The following is a 19,572-nucleotide window of genomic DNA, read 5'->3' on the forward strand; positions in this document are numbered from 1 at the left end:
TTATAAACATATGGGTCTGTTTGTCATCCCCCTGCCCATCCACCCAACTACCTACTCATGCACACATCTGTTGCAAGTCAGCCCCTGAAGAGGTTGACTGATGGAGGGATGGAGGATGAGGCCTTTCTCTTCCAGCTCGGAGCACACATCTGCCACCCTGTCTAGCCGACGGTTCTGAGGTGAAACAGTGGGTAAACAGCTCACAGTCAGACTCGTGGAAATATTAGCTTTATTCGGTGGATAAGACTGAAGTCTAAAGACTCAGCTTCAGTTCCAGCAAAAAAGCCTCGGCCTTCCACAGACCCTTGTTTTTATCCCCCAGAGTCAGGTACCACCCAATGGTGGGATCAGATACCAACCAATGGTGGAAGCAGAATCAGGTAGTACCCATTTGTTGAAGAGAATGTCTATTCCATTTAAAATTCTTTTTTTTTTTTCAGTATAAAATTTATTGTTGGGGGGAGGGTACAAAATGTGTGGTGCAAAAGACTTCTCCTGGCTCTGCACTCAGGATCCATTTCAAATTCTTAGCTCCTTTGTCAAATATTACTTGACCATATATTTAAGGGTATGTCACTGCATAGTCTATTCTGACCCATTGGTTTGAGACTCTTTCTTTGTTCCAGTACCATGCTGTTTTGTCACTATGAATTTATAGTAAAGTTTCAGGTTAGGTAAAGAAATGCCACCCAGTTTCTTCTTTTTCAATATGAATTTGGCTAACATAGGTCTTTTGTGGTTTCACACGAACTTTATAATTGATTGTTCTGATTCTTTAAAAAATGACTAAATTTGGATAGGAAGAATTACATTGAATATATATAGTAATTTAGGTAAAATGGTCATGTTGATGATGTTGATGCTTCCTAATTATTAGCATGAGATGTTCTCCCAATTCCTTAGGTCTTCTTCAATTTCTTTCTGAAGCAGTTTTTTTTTTGTTTGTTTGTTTTTGGGTCACACCCGGCAGCACTCAGGGGTTACTCCTGGCTCTGTGATCAGAAATCACTCCTGGCAGGCTTGGGGGACCATATGGGATGCTGGGATTTAAACGAATGACCTTCTGCATGAAAGGCCTTACCTCCATGCTATCTCTCCGGCCCCTCTGAAGCGTTTTTAAAGTTTTCATGGTATAAGTCTTTCACCTTTCTTTTAGGTTTATTCCTAGGTACTTGATATTTTTAGATACTATTTTAAATGAGATAGACTCTAGGCCTTAGCAATAGCAGAGCAGTAGGGCATTTGTCTTGCACTTGACTGACCTGGAATGGACTGGGGTTTGATCCTCGGCATCCCAGATGGTCCCTTGAGCCTGCCAGGAGCGATGTCTGAGCACAGAGTCAGGAGTAACTCCTGAGCATTGCTGGGTGTGACCCCAAAAACAAAATAAGTAATTAAATCAGCTTTAAAAAAATAAATAAATGAGATAGACTCTATATATTTCTCCTCTGGTTCACTATTTGTATAGAGGAATGCTACTGTCTTTTGTGACTTGGCTTTGCTTTATTGTATTGGTTATTGTTTCTAGGAGCTTTTCTGTGGACTCTTTAGATTTTTTGATGTATCATCTTATCATCTGCAAATAGAGATAGTTTGGCTTCCTCTTTCCCTATTTGGATTCATTTGATTCCCTTCTCTTTTCTGATTGCTATTTTTAGGACTTCTAAAATTATGTTGAATAAGGTGGAGACAGTGGACAGCCTTGCCTTGACTGTTATATATGAAAGCATTTCCATAAGATTATCATCTCTGGCTCTTGTCCCACCTTTACCTTCCAGATGGGGGCGCTGTTGAGAGCCTAATAAATTGTGAGCGAAGTGCTCGGGGTCTTTTGGTAGAGTTTATGAGCTAGCTCCAGGTTCTTTTTGGAGCTGGTAGTAGGCTGACAAAGGACTCTGCACGCAACCTTCTTACCCCTTTACTCTCCTGTCTGTGTGGATTATTTGCTGTGGATAAATACTACCAAGATCTCCTCCCCCACAAGGGGATAGAGAAATGGGAATCAATTTCTTATTCTGGGAGCCCTTGGAGGATCCACCGATAACCAATCAAGGTGTAAATGGAACCCAACACTTGACCTTAGTAAAAAATGCTTTCAGTTTTTTGCCATTAAGGATAATGTTGGCTGTGGGCTTTTTAGAGATAGCTGTAACTATCTTGAGGAAGGTTTCTTCCAACCCTACTTTGCTGAGTGTTTCATCATAAATGGGTGTTGGATTTTATCAAATGCCTTCTCTGTGTCAATTGATATGATCATGTGACTTTTAAGTCTTTCTTTTTGTTGATGTGGTGAATAATGTTGATTAATTTACATATATTGAACCATCCTTGTATCCCTGGGATGAAACCCACTTGGTCATGGTGTATAATCTTTTTGATGTGTTGTTTGATTCGGTTTGCTAAGCTTTTGTTAAGGATTTCTTCATCCATGTTCATTAGTGAGATTGGTCTGTAGTTTTCTTTCTTGGCGGTATCTTTGTCAACTTTTGGAATGAGCATGCTATTAACCTCATAAAAAAGTTAGGAGAGATTCCTGTCTTTTCAATGTTTTGGAAGAGCCTGAGGATTAATGGTAGTAATTTTTTTCTGATTGTTTGATAGAATTCACCTGTAAAACCATCTGGTCCTGAACTTTTATGTTTGTGGAGTTTCTTTTATGGCGCTTGTTTTATTTTATTTTATTTTATTTTTTATAAATCTTTATTTAAGCATCATGATTACAAGCATGTTTGTAGTTGGGTTTCAGTCATAAACAGAATACCCCCCTTCACGAGTGCAACATTCCTACCAACAATGTCCCCCCTCCTGCACCCCTGCCTATATTCACGACAAGCATTCTACTTCTCTCATTCTAACATTGCCATTCTAGTTGTTAGTGTAGTTATTTCCCTAACAACATTTACCACTTTTTGTAGTGGGCTTCAAATTGTGAGCCAGCCCTTCCAGCCTTTAACTCTATTGTCTCTGGACCTTATTACAGTAATGTCTTTAATTTCTTTTAAAATCCATAGATGAGTGAGATTATTCTGAGTCTATCTCTCTCTCTCTCTGACTTATTTCACTCAACATAATAGATTCCATTTACATCCACATATAGGAAAATTTCATGACTTTCTCCTATGGTTTCAATTTCCTTGCATGTGATTGGCCTGCTTAGGTTTCTACTTCCTCCTTATTAAGTCTCAGGAGATAATATTTTTCCAGAAATCTGTCAATTTTTTCTGGGTTCTCTAACGAATCACTTTTTCATAGTGATCCCTCATGATGTCTCAGATTTCTTTAGGTTCTATTGTAATATCTCTCCTTTCATTTGTGATCCTATTTATTTGGGTGTTTTTTTCTTTTTTTTTCTTTGTGAGTCTTGCCAGTGGTTTATCTATCTTGTTTATTCTTTCAAAAAGCCAGCTCCTGGTCTCATTGATTTTTTGTATTGTTTTCTTTGTTTCCATGTTGTTTATTTCATTTAGAAAAATAAAGTTTATTTCATTTAGCAAAGTACACCCTGTCATTGTTGAAGTGCCTAGAAATTGGAAAACATTCCCCCTTCAAGGTGCCAGCCCAATTATTTTTACTTATTTTTCTCTATTTTTATCTATTCCCAATTTTTCTTTCCTAATCTATTTTTAGTTCTTTATTTATCTTTTTTTAATTTAATGATTTCTTAAGTGCTCAGACCTATCCTAGAAGAGTCATGCCTCCAAATACAATTATGAATAAATTTCTAATGTCTGTATATAATTGGGCTTTGTATACAGTTGTATACAGTTGGCTCCTCTATGTTTTCTCAATCTATATTGTAAATAATCCATGCCTATGTTATATATAGCCCTTCTTTTTTGTTTTTGTTTTTGGGCCACACCTGGTGACACTCAGGGGTTACTCTTGGCTATGCACTCAGAAATCGCTCTTGACTTGGGGGACCATATGGGATGCCAGGGGATTGATCGTCCTAGGTCAGCTGCATGTAAGGCAAATGCCCTACTGCTGCCCCTCCGCTCCGACCCCTATATAGCCCTTCTTATATATTATTCTTCCTCCCCCACTTCAGAACTCCTTCTAGCCTCTCACCCCCTCAACTCTGATCCATCATCTCTCCCTCTTTTTTTTTTTTTTTTTTTTTTTTTTGGTTTTTGGGTCACACCCGGCAGTGCTCAGGGGTTACTCCTGGCTGTCTGCTCAGAAATAACTCCTGGCAGGCACAGGGGACCATATGGGACACTGGGATTCGAACCAACCACCTTTGGTCCTGGATCGGCTGCTTGCAAGGCAAACACTGCTGTGCTATCTCTCCGGGCCCTATCTCTCCCTCTTTAACCCTCTTTACCCTCTGTTCTAAACTTAGGAACTGAGACCAACTTTCTACCCCAATAAGCTGTCACCCATCTCTCAAAGCGAAAGGGCACCCTCTCAGTCCCACATCTTGTGCCCGGGCAAGAAGCTGCATTCACCACTCCTGCTGACTCATTCTATGAGGCTCTTCTTCTCACATACCCCTCAATGTGGACTGTTGAATGCTACCAGATTCAGCTCCAGGGGGACCCCCAGCTCAAGGACACTACCTGATCCCTTACTATTGCAAACCATTTTTCAGATGCAATAAACCACGGTGTGGGACAAAAATGTGCCCTGGTGGCCTCACCGTTATCTCAAAAGACTTAATGGGGATATCTGTATTTTCTTTGTATGTTTAATTCCTTAATAGTGATGCCTCTTAGTGTGTTTATCTCCAAATGTAAAGGTAGCCTCCTTCATCCCCCCTTTTTTTCTTTTGCTTGTTTTGGTTCTGCTTGGTATAAAATTATAGTAGAAAAGGTCTTGTTTGAGATAAAAGTTCAAGTCAAAACCAGGGCATAGAGATTGTATAGTCTGTCATTCTTTTTTTTTTTTTTTTTTGGTTTTTGGGCCACACCCGGTGATGCTCAGGGGTCACTCCTGGCTGTCTGCTCAGAAATAGCTCCTGGCAGGCACGGGGGACCACATGGGACACCAGGATTCGAACCAAGTCCTGGATAGACTGCTTGCAAGGCAAACACCGCTGTGCTATCTCTCCGGGCCCTGTATAGTCTGTCATTCTTACCCCAAAATGGACCAACAATATAATATGGCATCATTCCTATCTTGCATAGGCATTCTTAAAAAGGAGAAATCTTATGTATAGAAACAAGCTCTTATCTACTTATCTACTAAATATAAATTTTATAATACATAAATTTTATAATACAGGGGTGCCTACCCCCCCTGTATTTGTAATGACCATTTGCAATGGTGACTCGATTTAGGCCCTCTGTGATTGGACATTGGCTGTTCAGCCCTGAACTCCAGATCTCAACCTTAGAAGGGACAGTACCAGCACCAGAAATCAACAGCACCAGAAATCAAACTCCCCCTGGGTAGTCCCTAATATTGCTCTGATACTAATTTGCACCAGGCTAGGTTGGTATGACACCCTGATAACTAGAAAACAAAAAAAAAATTTGATCTAAGGGCAGGTTGCTCGACCTCATCACCTAATGGTATGATCAAATTAGAAGACATTTCATCCTTTGATATGTGCAAATTCCAAGATCACTAATTACAGAAGACTGACTTTGACAACCACAACTGAGCAGAACTTTCCTGGAACTAAAAAGAAAGACTCTATCCTAGACTTCATCCTATGATTTGTGCAAAAACCAAGATCTCTAATTCCAAAGGTCTGACTTTGATAACTGTGACTGAGCAGAACTTTTGGAACCATAAGGAAAGACTATCCTGGACTTCTTTCTAGATCCTGTGCAGATACCAAGATCTTTAATTACAGAGGACTGATTTTGACAACTGTGACTGTGCAGAACATTTCATGGCACCATAAAAAGACCTTAGAGTTCAACAATGAGCATGTATGGAGCCTGTATTTGATCCCATGACAGTATGCTTCAAGGGTGGAGAAACCCTGTATCTCTTAGGCCAAGGAAATTCCCTTTCTAATTTCCCCAATACTTACTGTGCCTGTGCAAAACAATACAAAAACAACAACAAAAACAAAACAAAAATAACAAAAAACCCACTTTGCCACACCAGCCCCACTTTCTTTTCTTTTTTGTTTTTGTGTTTTTGTTGTTGTTGTTGTTGTTCCTTGTTTTGGTTTTTCTTTCTTTCTTTCTTTTTTTTTTTGGTTTTTGGGTCACACCCAGCGGTGCTCAGAGGTTACTCCTGGCTGTCTGCTCAGAAATAGCTTGTGGCAGGCACGGGGGGCCTATGGGATACTGGGATTCGAACCAATCACCTTTGGTCCTGGATCGGCTGCTTGCAAGGCAAACACCACTGTGCTATCTCTCTGGGCCCGGTTTTTTCTTTCTTATTTTAAATTTATATTTATAGCTTCAAGACGGGGTCCTCCTAGCTTTCGTTTTTAATTTTACCCCAACAGAACCAAAGAACTTGAATTATCTTGTTCTGCCTCATAAATTGAGGGGGAAAAAGTACCAGGGGCAAACAGTCTCATGAACATTGAGTGGGAAAAAATGATCAGACCTATATACCAAACCCTAAGTCAACAACAATAGAATCAAGATACCCAATCTATAACAAGCTATACACAAATGGGACCTGTTACATTAGCAGTGCAGGGGGCAAGTGGGGAGGTATAGGATGTATTCTGGGAGCAGTTGTGGAGGGAGGACAACACTGGTGATGGCAATGGCCCTAATTCACTGTCACTACATACACCTTGCATATAGCATTGGGAGACTTGTAATTTACATTTGTCACAAAAATCATTAAAAATATTTGGTATCTGGGCTGGAGAGATAACATGGAAGTAGGGTGTTTACCTTGCATGCAGAAGAACGGTGGATTGAATCCTGGCATCCCATATGGTCCCCCGAGCCTGCAAGAAGCGATTTCTGAGTGTAGGGCCAGGAGTACCCCCTGAGCGCTGCTGGGTGTGATCCAAAACCCAAAAACCAAAAAAAAAAGCCATCTTGGAACAAAGTACCTCATTGCATGGTGACACTATCTCCCCTCAAACCTGGGGGCTTAAAAAAAAAAAAAGAAGAAAAGGGTTCGGAGAGATAGCATGGAAGTAAGGTGTTTGCCTTGCATGCAGAAGGACAGTGGTTCGAATCCTGGCATCCCATATGATCCCCCGAGCCTGCCAGGAGCGATTTCTGAGTGTAGAGCCAGAAGTAACCCCTGAACACTGCCTGGTGTGACCCCCCCAAAAAAAATCACAAAAAATGGTATATTTAAGGAGGTACCACATCCAGTGATTTTACTCTTGCTCTAATTGCAGTGATCACACCTGCTGGGGTTAAGAGACCATATACTAGCAGTGGTCCTCAGACTACAGCATGTGGACCACATATTGCATTTGTTCCTGTTTTGTTTCTTCACTTCAAAATAAGATATATGCACTGTGCATAGGAATTTGTTCATAGTTTTTTTTTACTATAGCCTATAGTAAACTATAAACTATTTGTTTATAGTTTATAAACTAAAACTATATTTGTTTTTTCAATGGTCTGAGGGACAGTAAACTGGCCCCTGTTTAAAAAGTTTGAGGACCACTACTAAGATCCATAAGGTTAAATCTTGGCTGGCAATTTTCAAGGCAAGTGTCTTCTCTGCTGTACTATTGCTCTGGCACCTGGATTTTGTTTTCTTTCTCTTTCTCTATCTTGGTTTTAGGTCACACCTGGTAATGTTTGGGGGTTACTCTTGACTCTACATTCAGCGATTACTTCAAGAGGTACATATGGTACCTATGTGATGCTGGGAGTAAATCCTGTTGGGTGCATGCAAGGCAGTTTTTTAACCCACTGTAATGTCTCTCCAAGCCTAATAAAATTCTCAGACACAGATCTCTTTGGTTTTCTATTTGGTTCTCATTTTTTTTTGATAGTCAGCAGAGTTTAGAACTCACTTCTGGCTCTGTCTATGTCCAGAGTTGACTTCTGGCAGGGATCATGGAACCATAATGAGTATGGAGGATCAAACAAAGGTTGTTGGCATGTAAGGCAAATGCTCTGGATTCTTGAATTTGGTTTGTAAACAGAACTAATGATCTACCTAGTTGGGAGGCTCAGTATTGAGATCAACAGGTAAGACATTGAGTCAGCTTCCATTTTGTGATGTTGAAAAGATCTGGAGATCTAGCTGATGGCAGGTTGGACCCTAGGAGGAACTTTCGTGGGTATAAAAATGGATGGAGAATCTTTAGATCTGCCTCATTCTCATCTTTTCATTTCCAGGGATTTCTACAGCTTTGGGGGATGAACCTGGATTGGACATATTGGCAAGAGAACCTGGATTGGATTTATTGGCCATCAAAATGAAAGATCCTAGAAATGGGTGGACAAAACCCCTCTCAATAACAGGTGAGCCCTCAGAGACTCTGGCCTGCGAAAAGATCAGGGGGAATAGCCTACCACAATTCTTTTTTTTTATAATTTTATTTATTTATTTATTTATTTATTTTTGGTTTTTGGGCCACACCCAGTGGTGCTCAGGGGTTACTCCTGGCTGTCTGTTCAGAAATAGCTCCTGGCAGGCATGGGGGACCATATGGGACACCGGGATTCGAACCAACCACCTTTGGTCCTGGATCGGCTGCTTGCAACGCAAACGCTATTGTGCTATCTCTCCGGGCCCATGCCTACCACAATTCATGAAATAACCCATTATCTGAGAGAGAACAAGTAGGGAAAGCCAGACACCAATGAAGGTTCCTTAGACTCAGATGAAAGTTCACTTCAGGAGCTTGGTTGAGAGAAGATTCTAGACTCTATCTTGAATGGGAGATACATTCTGATTTTTTCTTGGGATACAATCGTCTGAATTAAAATTTTATTACAACACTATTCATCCAGTCAAATTAAATGGTTTGCCATTGACACACAAAACACAGTTAGGTTATGTTATAGCAATGACAATATTACAGTTCAATGCTTACTCTGCAATTTGACATACATAGACCTAAGCAACTGAAGTATGTATTACGAAAAAATAAAAGGAGTGAATCCTAGTTATTTATGCAAAGGTGGTGTCCATCAGTGTTCTTGTGACTGGTGAAAATGCCTCAAGAAATGATTGTTAGTTTCATGCTTTCCTGCGTGAGGCAGCCAAGAAAGGTATTATTAAAAAAAAAGAAAAGAAAAAGAAAGAAATGGTTGATCATTTTCAACCTGAGAGTTTGGACTTGCCAGCCTGGCTTGTTTCCAATGTGAAGGTTTCTGTGCAGAGTTAATGGATCTGGAATCAGCTGTTGGTGCCTTCAATCTCTCATTCACACCTTTAAAAGCCTGTTGGTTCTATTTTCAATCAAGTATTAAGGTTGAGTGGGACAGAGAGATAGTACAGTGGGGAGGTGTTTGCCTTGCACTTAGTTGACCCAAGTTCGATCTTTGACATCCCAGATGGTATCCAAATCTTCTAGTAATAATTTCTGAGTGCAGACCAGGAGTAACCCCCGAGCACTGTTGGGTATGGCCAAAACCAACCAACTAACCAACGAAAGAATCAAGGCTGCTTCCTAGAATATTTCCTCCTTTTAGATTATTAATCACCATGTTTGTGTTAGTGAATGAACTCTGGTCCTTCAGTAAAGTTTGATGATTTTCTTCACTAATTAAATGAGGCCAACAGGAACCATTTAAAATGCTCAAGAGAAACAAGACCTTAGGTTCACCCAAGACTGGGGATAATTGATTATTGTTATATATGAAAGATCTGCCTGTTGTTCTACCTACAACCTTTAGGGGAGCTGTTGAGAGATAAAGAGTTGGAGGTATTAGGTCGGTTGGGGCAGTTGACTGAATGGCTGGAGGTAGGGTGGAGTTGGTGCCCCCCCTTTTTAATTATCTTTATTTAAACACCGTGATTACAAATATAATTGTAGTTGTATAATTACAGTCATGTAAAGAACACCCCCCTTCACCAGTGCATGATTCCCACCATCAATTTCCCAGATCTATCTACTCCCCACCCCACCCACACCTGTACTCGAGACAGGCTTTCTTTTTCCCTCATTCATTCACATTGTTATGATAGTTTTCAGTGTAGTTATTTCTCTAACTGCACTTATCACTCTATGTGGTGAGCTTCATGTCATTAGCTGCACCTACATGGGAAGATGGGAGGAAATAAGGGCTAGGACTGAGTCAGTAAAATATTAGAAACGAGCTTTGTAGGGCAGTATAAAGGTCACAATACAAGATGGATATTATGGATATATAGAATATATGCATACAATATTATCAATATAAAAACGAGGAAAAATTTCCACTGACTGTCCCAACATAAACCAGTGCTAGAATGGCCTGCCCTCCTCCCAGAGTGCATTCCCATTAGTGTAGGGAGAGATAGGGGAAAAGCCTGTTGACCCCTATAAAGTCCACCTAGACTGGCGCTCAGGGAAGGACTGAAGTCCAAGGGAGAAAAACCCTATACCTGGCAAGAGCTGGTCTCCAGAATCAAGGAGGAAATTGGAAGCCAGATGTCTGCCCGCCCTCCTCCCCATGCACCTCCCCCCTGGAGTACGGAGGGAGGGGGGAAGCCTGAGGACCACTAAAAGTCCACCTGAACCCACTTCTAGCCATCTGAACTGGCACCCAGGGAAGGCCTGGAGTCAGGGGAAAAAGACAAGGATGTCTGGGGGCCTGCCAAACCTCCCAGCACTCCCCAGGCTAGGGAGAAAAGCTCTGGTATGGGGGTCTCCCCAAACCCTATACCTGGCAAGAGCTAGCTGTTTTCTTTTAGATTATTAGAGGAGCCATCTTGATTTCTGTAAATATGAGGGTGTACTGCAAAATTACTCCATTGGTAAGGCTGTAGCTTGCTTCTTTTTTTTTTTTTTTTTTTTTTTTTGGTTTTTGGGCCACACCCATTTGACGCTCAGGGATTACTCCTGGCTATGCGCTCAGAAATCGCCCCTGGCTTGGGGGGACCATATGGGACACCGGGGGATCGAACCGCGGTCCGTCCTACGCTAGCGCTTGCAAGGCAGACACCTTACCTTTAGCGCCACCTTCCCGGCCCCGTGTAGCTTGCTTCTTACAATGTGCAGAAATGGAATTCAGGGGTTACAAGATAAGCATGGCCGCGTAGTGGAGCGGCCACTCTTTTCTGGTGTGGGTCCTGTGCGGCCCCCAGAAACCCCAACCCATGGGAGAGGCTGGAGACCACAACAGTTATTCACAAGTCATGAAGAGGATTCCGGCCTGAAAGAGAAGAGGGGCTGGGAAATAGACTCAAGACGAAAGGTTCTGATCAAGAGTCCGTTTATTATGGGGAGGGGTAGACCTTATATAGTCAGGCCAAACAAAGAGAAAGGGGGCAAGGCATTCTTGGAATAACTGTAACTTTCCATAGGCACATCTTGTTTTTTTAAAAATTAACAAGGTTATACATCATGAGGCTGGCATTCATCAAACATGAGGCCCACATTGTGTTAGAGCAACAAAGTATAAGATCTAATCTCTGCTTAGGCCCACCAGCCCCTATCTTTATGGGAACATCTTGGTGTCTGTGGTCGACTCCCCTAGTTCTGAGGCATGCAGTAACTCCCCTTTTCTTTAGGTCCAAGGGCAAAGGCCACATCTGCTAGCTGCTCAGGCTGGCAGCTCCTGCTAATTGTCACGTAGGCATTTTTGCTCAGACTTTCAGAGACTCCATTTTGATTTTAGTAAAAAGGGCTTTTAGTTATGCCAAACAGTCTCCAACAGTCCTGGAGAGATTACAGTCCTTTGTGTCTGTAGGCTGGCTCAGCAGAAAAGAGGCAGAGAGCATGGCCGCTGTTCTTTATAAGTCTCTGGGTTCCCAATCATACTGCAGGAATTGGCCCCACCTTCGTTGGACGGGGACATCTTACCGGGTGTGGGTCCTGGAGAGATTACAGTCCTTGCTGGCTCAGCAGAAAAGAGTGGTGGCCCCTTTTTGACGTTGCTCTGTGTCTGGATTATTGGTGGCTAGGGGAATGGGAATTGATTTCCCATTCTGGGAGATTGATGAAGAACAACAGCACTTGAGTTGTATACTTTTCTAGTAAAATGCAGCCTAGTAAATTAACATGATGGACTTCTCTAAGCTACCCAAAATAGCTGATGAAGATAAAAAAAAAAAGCACATTTAGTTATGTGCATGGAGTGTCAGGACCTGTGGTTACAGCCTGTGAAATGGCAGGTGCAGCCCTGTATGAACCAGTAAGAGTGGGCCACAGTGCATTGATTGGAGAGATTATCCGTTTGGAGGGTGACGTGGATATTATCCAAGTGTATGAAGAAACTTCTGGTTTGACTGTTGGAGATCCTGTACTCCGTACTGGTAAACCATTTTCTGTAGAGTTTGGACCTGACATCTTGGGAGCCATTGTTGATGGTCTTTAAAGGCCTCTGTCGGATATCATCGCTAAGACCCAAAGTGTCTACATTCCCAGAGAAATTAAGGTGCCTGCTCTTAGCAAAGATTTAAAATGGGATTTTACATCTTGCAAAAATCTTCGGGTCAATATCATTGGTGGTGGTATTTATGGAACTGTCTCTCATCAAGTGCAAAATCATGTTACCTCCAAGAAACAGAGGGACTATAACTTACACTGCTCCACCAGGAAATTATAACACTTCCGATGTTGTCTTGGAGCTTGAATTTGAAGGGGTAAAAGAGAAGTTTACCATGGTCCAAGTTTGACCTGTACATCAAGTTCAACCTGTCACTGAGAAGCTACCAGCCTCAATAAGTTCACCATAACAATATTAGCTAAGGTAGAAATTCCTAAGACTATGGAGACAGTGCAGGAGAGGTAGGAATGCGATTATAAATTTTTGTTTGAAATGCAGACCACAAACCATCCTACAGCAATAATTTTCCATATGCCAAATCAATCTTTTTAAAACAAGGTGGCACAATCCACTTGACTAACGCAGAACCGATCTGTTTAAAACAAGGCGGCATAACCACATAAGCCATCCAATGGTCTCCAGAGGAAGTTTCCAATCAAGCATTTCACTTACAGTATCTGAGAGTTCAAGTTCAGCTTGTTTAGGCGCCATTTGCTGTTGTCTGAAGAAAGTCTTAAAGCAAGCAACTGATTTCTTAGACATATCTAACAATAATAATAAAAAGGGGCCACCAGCTTGGTGTCTAGTCCCTCTCCGCCTACCACCACTCCAGTCAGCCAGTCAACTGCCCCAACCGACCTGAGCACCGAGCTCCGCCCACTCTTTATTCATCTCTCAACAGCGCCCCTACAGGTCGTAGGTGGAACAACAGGCAGACCTTTCATATATAACAATATCTGAAACACACCAAGTGGACCTGTAAGAAGATCAGGAAGAATTCTGTGCTCTGAGCTGCAGGGGCTGTTGGTTACTGCCTAAAATTTACTCTCAGAGAACTGATGAGCAACTTCTTTTTACCTTCCTTCCACTTTCCCTTTCTTTCTTTTTTCTTTCTTTCTTTCTTTCTTTCTTTCTTTCTTTCTTTCTTTCTTTCTTTCTTTCTTTCTTTCTTTCTTTCTTTCTTTCTTTCTCTTCTTTCTTTCTCTCTCTCTTTCTTTCTTTCTTTCTTTCTCTCTCTCTTTCTTTCTTTCTTTCTCTCTCTCTTTCTTTCTTCCTTCCTTCCTTTCTTTTCTTTTCTTTTTTTTTCTTTTTTTCTTTTTTCTTTTGGTTTTTGGGCCACACCCAGCAGCACTCAGGGGCTACTCTGGCTTTCTGCTCAGAAATCACTCCTGGCAGGCACAGGGGGCCATATGGGATGCTGTGATTTGAACCATCATTGATCCTGGGTCGGAGCTTGCAAGGCAAATGCCTTACCACTGTGCTATCTCTCCGGTCCCCTATTTTTTTTGTTATTTATTTCTTTACCTCTCATTCCTTTTTTTCTTTCTTTTGTTCTTGTTTCCTTTTTTCTTTATTTTCTCTTATTCTTTCTCTTTTCTTTCTTTCTCTTTCATAGTTTCTTTTTTCTTTTTCTCTTTTATTTCTTTCTCATTATTTTTCTATCTTGTTCTCTTTCTTTTTTCTTTCTACCTTTCTTTCTCACATTAGAAGTACTCAAAAACTTATTCCTGCCACTGTGCTCAGGGATCACTCTTGAAAAGGCCCAGGGGAATATATGTGGTGGTAGTGCTTGGACCATGATATGCTGTATGCAAGGAAAAATTTTATTACCAAAGGTATAATATCACCAGACCTCATTCTAACTTCCCACTGTAAAAACTTATTATTGACTTAACATGGTTTATGAATATTTTCAAGACTGTGTTTTTGATTACAAGAATTTGGAGCAAACCTACACATCAGAGAATAATTTTTTGTTTTCTTTTATATTCTTTATTTGTTTTAGGCTACACACTCAGGGTTTAGGGTTATCCTTAGGGATTATTCATGGGAGAGCTTTGGGACCCTAGGGAGTATAAGGATAGAATTTAGTTCAACTCTGTTAACCTTAACCCCTGTACTTTCTATCCAAACCCTGAAGTTGGTATTTTTTTAAGGAGGTTTTTTTTTTAAGAGGTTTTTTTTTAAGAGGTTTTACTCTTGTTCTGAACTCAGTGGTCACAACTGCTGGTGTTAAAAAGACCATATAGGATTTTTGAGGTTGAATCTTGGCTGGCCATTTGCAAGGCAAATGCTTATCCTGCTTTACTATTGCTTTAGCACCTGAATTTTGTTTTCTTTCCCTTTCTCTATTTTGGTTTGAAGTCACACCTGGTGATGCTCAGGGGTTACTCTTGACTCTGCTTTAAGCTATTACTTCAAGAGGTGCTTGTGTGCACATGATAATGCTAGGGAGCAAGTCCTATTTGCTGCACGCAAGAAAGCACTCTACCCACTTGAATGTTCTTCAACCCTTAATAAAATGATCAGAACACAGATCTTTTTGGTTTTCTATTTATTTTTCTGTTTTTTCTTGTTACACTCAGCAGAGTTTAGAGCTCACTACTGGCTCTGTCTATGCCCAGAGTTGACTCCTGGCAGGGATCTGGGGACCATAAGGAATATGAAGGATCGAATATAGGTTGGTCATATGCAAGGCAAATGCTTTGGATTCTTAAATTTGGTTTGTAAAAAGAACTGATGATCTGCCTGATTGGGAGAGTCAGTACTGAGCCCAAACAGGTAAGTCATTGGGTATGCCTTCATTGAGTAATAATGAAAAAGATCAGTAGTGGGGCCAGAGAGATAGCACAGTGGTAGGGCATTTGCCTTGCTTGTAGCTGATCCAGGACAGATGATGGTTTGAATCCTGGCATCCTATCTGGTACCCGGTGCACGCCAAAACCAATTTCTGAATGCAGAGCTAGGAGTAATCCTTGAGTACCACCAAGTGTGACCCAATCACAAGAAGAAGAAGAAGAAGAAGAAGAAGAAGAAGAAGAAGAAGAAGAAGAAGAAGAAGAAGAAGAAGAAGAAGAAGAAGAGAAAGAAAGAAAGAAAGAAAGAAAGAGAGAAAGAAAGAGAGAAATAAAGAAAGAAAGAAAGAGAAAGAAAGAAAGATGTAAGAAAGAAAGAAAGAAAAGAAAGAAAGAAAGAAAGAAAGAAAGAAAAAAGAAAGAAAAAAAGAAATAAACAAAGAAACAAATAAATAAATAAAGAAACAAAGAAACTAATAAATAAAGAAAGAAAGAAAGAAAGAAAGAAAGAAAGAAAGAAAGAAAGAAAGAAAAGAAAGAAGAAAGAACGAAAGAAGGAAGGAAGGAAGAAAGAAAGAGAGAGAGAAAGAGAGAGAAAGAGAGAAAGAAAGAATCTAGGTTGCACCTTGGGTGGGGTATATATTTTAATATTTTCTTGGACTGCAATCATCTGAATTAAGAATTTTATTATATGACTTGGAACTTTGGAATTGGTTCCACATCCTTTCTCCTTTTTTCCTTAATTAACCAGTCTAATCCCAAATACCTGCTCCTTCAAATGGGTTGGGCTAGGCTGTTAGTTTGTGGTGTGTGAATAGAGTTCATGCTTCTGCTGGTTTTCACAGCCACTGGAATCCAGGAGAACCAATGACACTGACAATGAGGACTGCGTTGAGTTGCTCAATGGTGGCTGGAATGATTTCCAATGTACCTCGAAATTTTCTTGGATCTGTGAGAAGCCAGCCCTTCCCTGCCCTTAATTCTAACTTTGACTGTTCCCCCTGACATCCTCTCAATTGGACAATGTACTCACGCTCTCTTCTTGCTAATTTTCTGCGTCCAAATAAATCCCTAGTAGCAACACCCTCATTCTACCAATGGTTTTAACTTCACCTTGCCCCCTATGTAATCCCCTCAATAAAGTAACACATTGATTCTTTCATGTTTGAGAAGAGTGTCTATAACTTCACAATTCCTTTATTCTTTAACTTTTATTTATTTTATATTTTCTAGGACAATGTCTTATTCCTTTGTTTTCTCTATTGACAAGTATTTAATTTTATGGGGATGATTTGAGTAGGAATGTAATTTTGATGGGAGATATATTTATAAACATAAGAGTCTGTTTGTCATCTACATGCCCATCCATCCACCTATTCATCCATCCACCTATTCATCCAACCACCTACTCAGACACACATCTATCCTTTATTCTGTCCATCAATTTATACATCAACCAACCCAAAATCCATTTATTCATCCACTCACCCTTTTATTTATCCTTCAATTCATGCAATTATCCATCTATTCATTCATACATCCATTTACTATTCATAAATATATTCAGCCACCCACCCATTGATCATCCATTCCTTCACCCATTATCCATCCATCTATCCATTTAACCATCCATAGATTCATTTATACATGCATCCATGTATATCTAGGCATCTACCCACTCATTCATGTAATCATTATCTATTCTTTCAGTCAAACTCCCTATTCTGTCTTTGACCCACAAAACACAGTCACGTTATGTTACACATATGACAATGCTACAGGTCAATGCTCACTCTTCTATTTGACATACACAGACCTAAACAGCTGAAGTGTGCCTTACTAAAACAAAAGGGGTAAATCCTGGTTTTGTATGCAAAGGTGGTGCCCATCAGTGTCCTTTGGATTGGCGGAAAGTACCTCAAAAATTGATTAGTCTATTTCAACCTAAGAGTTTGGACTTGCAAGCTGGGTCTGTTCCCAATGTGGAGGTTTCTGTGCAGAGTTAATGGATCTTGGTGCAGCATGTGGTACCTGGGATCTCTCCTTCACACCTTTAAAAGCCTGTTGGTTCTATTTTCTATCAAGTATTAAGGTTAGGAAGGGAAGAGCGATAGCACAGAATGGGGAGGTGGTTGCTTGCACTTAGTCAACCTGGATTCAATCTCTGGCATCCCATATGGACCCGGGGTCTTCTCAGAATAATTTCTGAGTGCAGAACCAGGAGTAATCCCTGAGCACTGCTGGGTGTGGCACCAAACTGACAAACCATCCAACAACCAAAGGAATAAAGGCTACTGCCATTTTTCTTCCTTTTAGATTATTTTTCTTTTTCCTTTTCTCCTTCCTTCCTTCCTTTCTTTCCTTTTTCTTTTTTCTTTTTCTTTCCTTCCTTCCTTCCTTCTTTTTTTCTTTGTTTTGGGCCACACCCAGTGACACTCGGGGTTACTCCTGACTATGCGCTCAGAAATTGTTCCTGGCTTGGGAAACCATATGGGATGCTGGGGATCAAACCGAGGTCCATCCTGGGTTAGCCACGTGCAAGACAAATGCCTTACCACTGCGCTACCTCTCTGGCCCCTATTTTTTCATTATATTTTTATATGTGTGTGTTAGTGAATGAACTCTGGTCCTTCGGTAAAGTTTGATGACTTTCTTCACTAATTAAATGATGCCAAGAGGAACCATTTGAGATGCTCAAGAGAAACAAGACCTTAGGTTCACCCAAGACTGGGGTTATCTGAAACACACCTTGTGGACCCATAAGAAGAGCAGGAAGAAGTTTGTGTTCTGAGCGGCAGAGGCTATTTGTTACTGCCTGAAATTTACTTTCAAAGAACTGATGATCCACTTCCTGCTTTTCTTCCTTCCACTTTTCCTCTGTCCCTTTATGTTTCTTTTATTATTTCTTTCTTTTGTTATTTATCTTTCTCTTTTTCTTTCTTTTATTATTTCTTTCTTTCTCCCTTTTCCTTCTTTCTTTTCTCATTCTTTTTTCTTTCCCAGGAAGATGATGCCACCACTGCCACAGTGGTCACGCTGGTGCTTATGGTACCACTTCAGTATAAGTTTGTAGGATTTATATAAATCAACCCAGCTGAACTTGCTGCAGACTGTCCATTGCATGGAAAGTGGGACTCAGGCGGCACCATTACTGTGTGAACTGCTCATGATCTGCTTTGTGGCTCATTCTACATGAAGGTCTCCTGCTCTATGTCATCATTTTGCTGCTGTTGGAGTCACTCGAGTCCTTGAACTGCAAGTTATCCTCAAAGAAGAAGGCAGGCACACTGCTGTTGCTGATGTGTTCTCGGTGGTCAATTTCTACCACTTTAGTTCACCATATAGATAGATTATTGCTCACAACTAGTTTCAGCTATTGAGAGATCCTTGGATCTAGGACATTTTCATTCTGTTTGTTTTTTGGGCCACACCCGGTGACGCTCAGGGCTCTGAGCTCCTGACTCTGTGCTCAGAAATTGCACCTGGCTTGGGGGACCATATGAGACACTGGGCGATTAAACCACAATCCGTCCTAGGTTAGCATGTGCAAGACAGGTGTCCTACCACTTGCACCACTGCTCCAGCCCCTAGGACATTTTCTTTTTTTTTTTTTTAAATATGGAACGCTTCACGAATTTGTGTGTCATCCTTTTGCAGGGGCCATGCTAATCTTCTCTGTATCGTTCCAATTTTAGTATATGTGCTGCCGAAATGAGCACAGGACATTTTCTGATCTGTGAATGCTGTGAGCCATTTTCTCAGAGAGCCATTTTCTCAGACTCCACAAGACTGCATTACGGACTGCCTTTGTGATCCGGAATTTATCTACTTTACTCAGACTATCTCAAAACACTTAGGGGATATGTATAACCTCTTTGTATACTTCTTAAGTGTATCCCTTTAGCGTGTATATGCTCTGTGGTATATTATGCTTTCCCTTTTTATTTAGATATGCTAGTAGAAATTCTTAGAAAAAAGTGAAGATAATACTCATTAAGTCTTGTGCTTTTGATAGAACCAGAATAGGAACTGTTGATTTATTATCTTCCCCCTAGGCTGCAACAGTATCTTATGACAACATTTCTTTTGCATAGGTGCATTAAAATTGGAAAATGTTTGAAACTAAGGGGAGTTATTATTCATTAGGAATAAAGACTCGAGGTCGGAGAGGTGGCGCTAGAGGTAAGGTAAGCGCCTTGCAAGCGCTAGCCAAGAAAGGTTTGAGGTTTGATTCCCCGGCGTCCAAAAGGTCCCCCCAAGCCAGGGGTGATTTCTGAGCGCTTATCCAGGAGTAACCCCTGAGCATCAAACGGGTGTGGCTCAAAAAAAGAAAAAGGGGAAAAAAAGGGAATGAAGACTCAATAATTTCTTCCTACAGGGGGCTTTCCACTCTGAACATTTGCCTTGGTGACTTGACTTGAACATCAGCAATTTACCCCTGAACCTTGGGATCAGCATGGTTC

General features: G+C 40.8%; 2 protein-coding genes and 1 non-coding gene across 3 annotated transcripts in view; 2 read left to right on the forward strand and 1 right to left on the reverse strand.

The window, feature by feature from the left end:
* The window catches only part of LOC126031177 (CD209 antigen-like protein C), a 228,640-nt gene that overhangs the window by 28,613 nt on the left and 180,455 nt on the right, over positions 1-19,572 (forward strand). The gene's annotated exons all lie outside the window — the stretch shown is intronic.
* Positions 1-19,572, forward strand: part of LOC126030076 (CD209 antigen-like) — a 67,438-nt gene that overhangs the window by 4,422 nt on the left and 43,444 nt on the right. The gene's annotated exons all lie outside the window — the stretch shown is intronic.
* Positions 18,722-18,828, reverse strand: LOC126031584 (U6 spliceosomal RNA). The gene has a single exon (XR_007503416.1). It is a non-coding gene; the product is annotated as a U6 spliceosomal RNA (small nuclear RNA).

Source organism: Suncus etruscus, chromosome 15 (genome assembly GCF_024139225.1).
Source record: "Suncus etruscus isolate mSunEtr1 chromosome 15, mSunEtr1.pri.cur, whole genome shotgun sequence".
Taxonomy (NCBI): Eukaryota; Metazoa; Chordata; class Mammalia; order Eulipotyphla; family Soricidae; genus Suncus; species Suncus etruscus.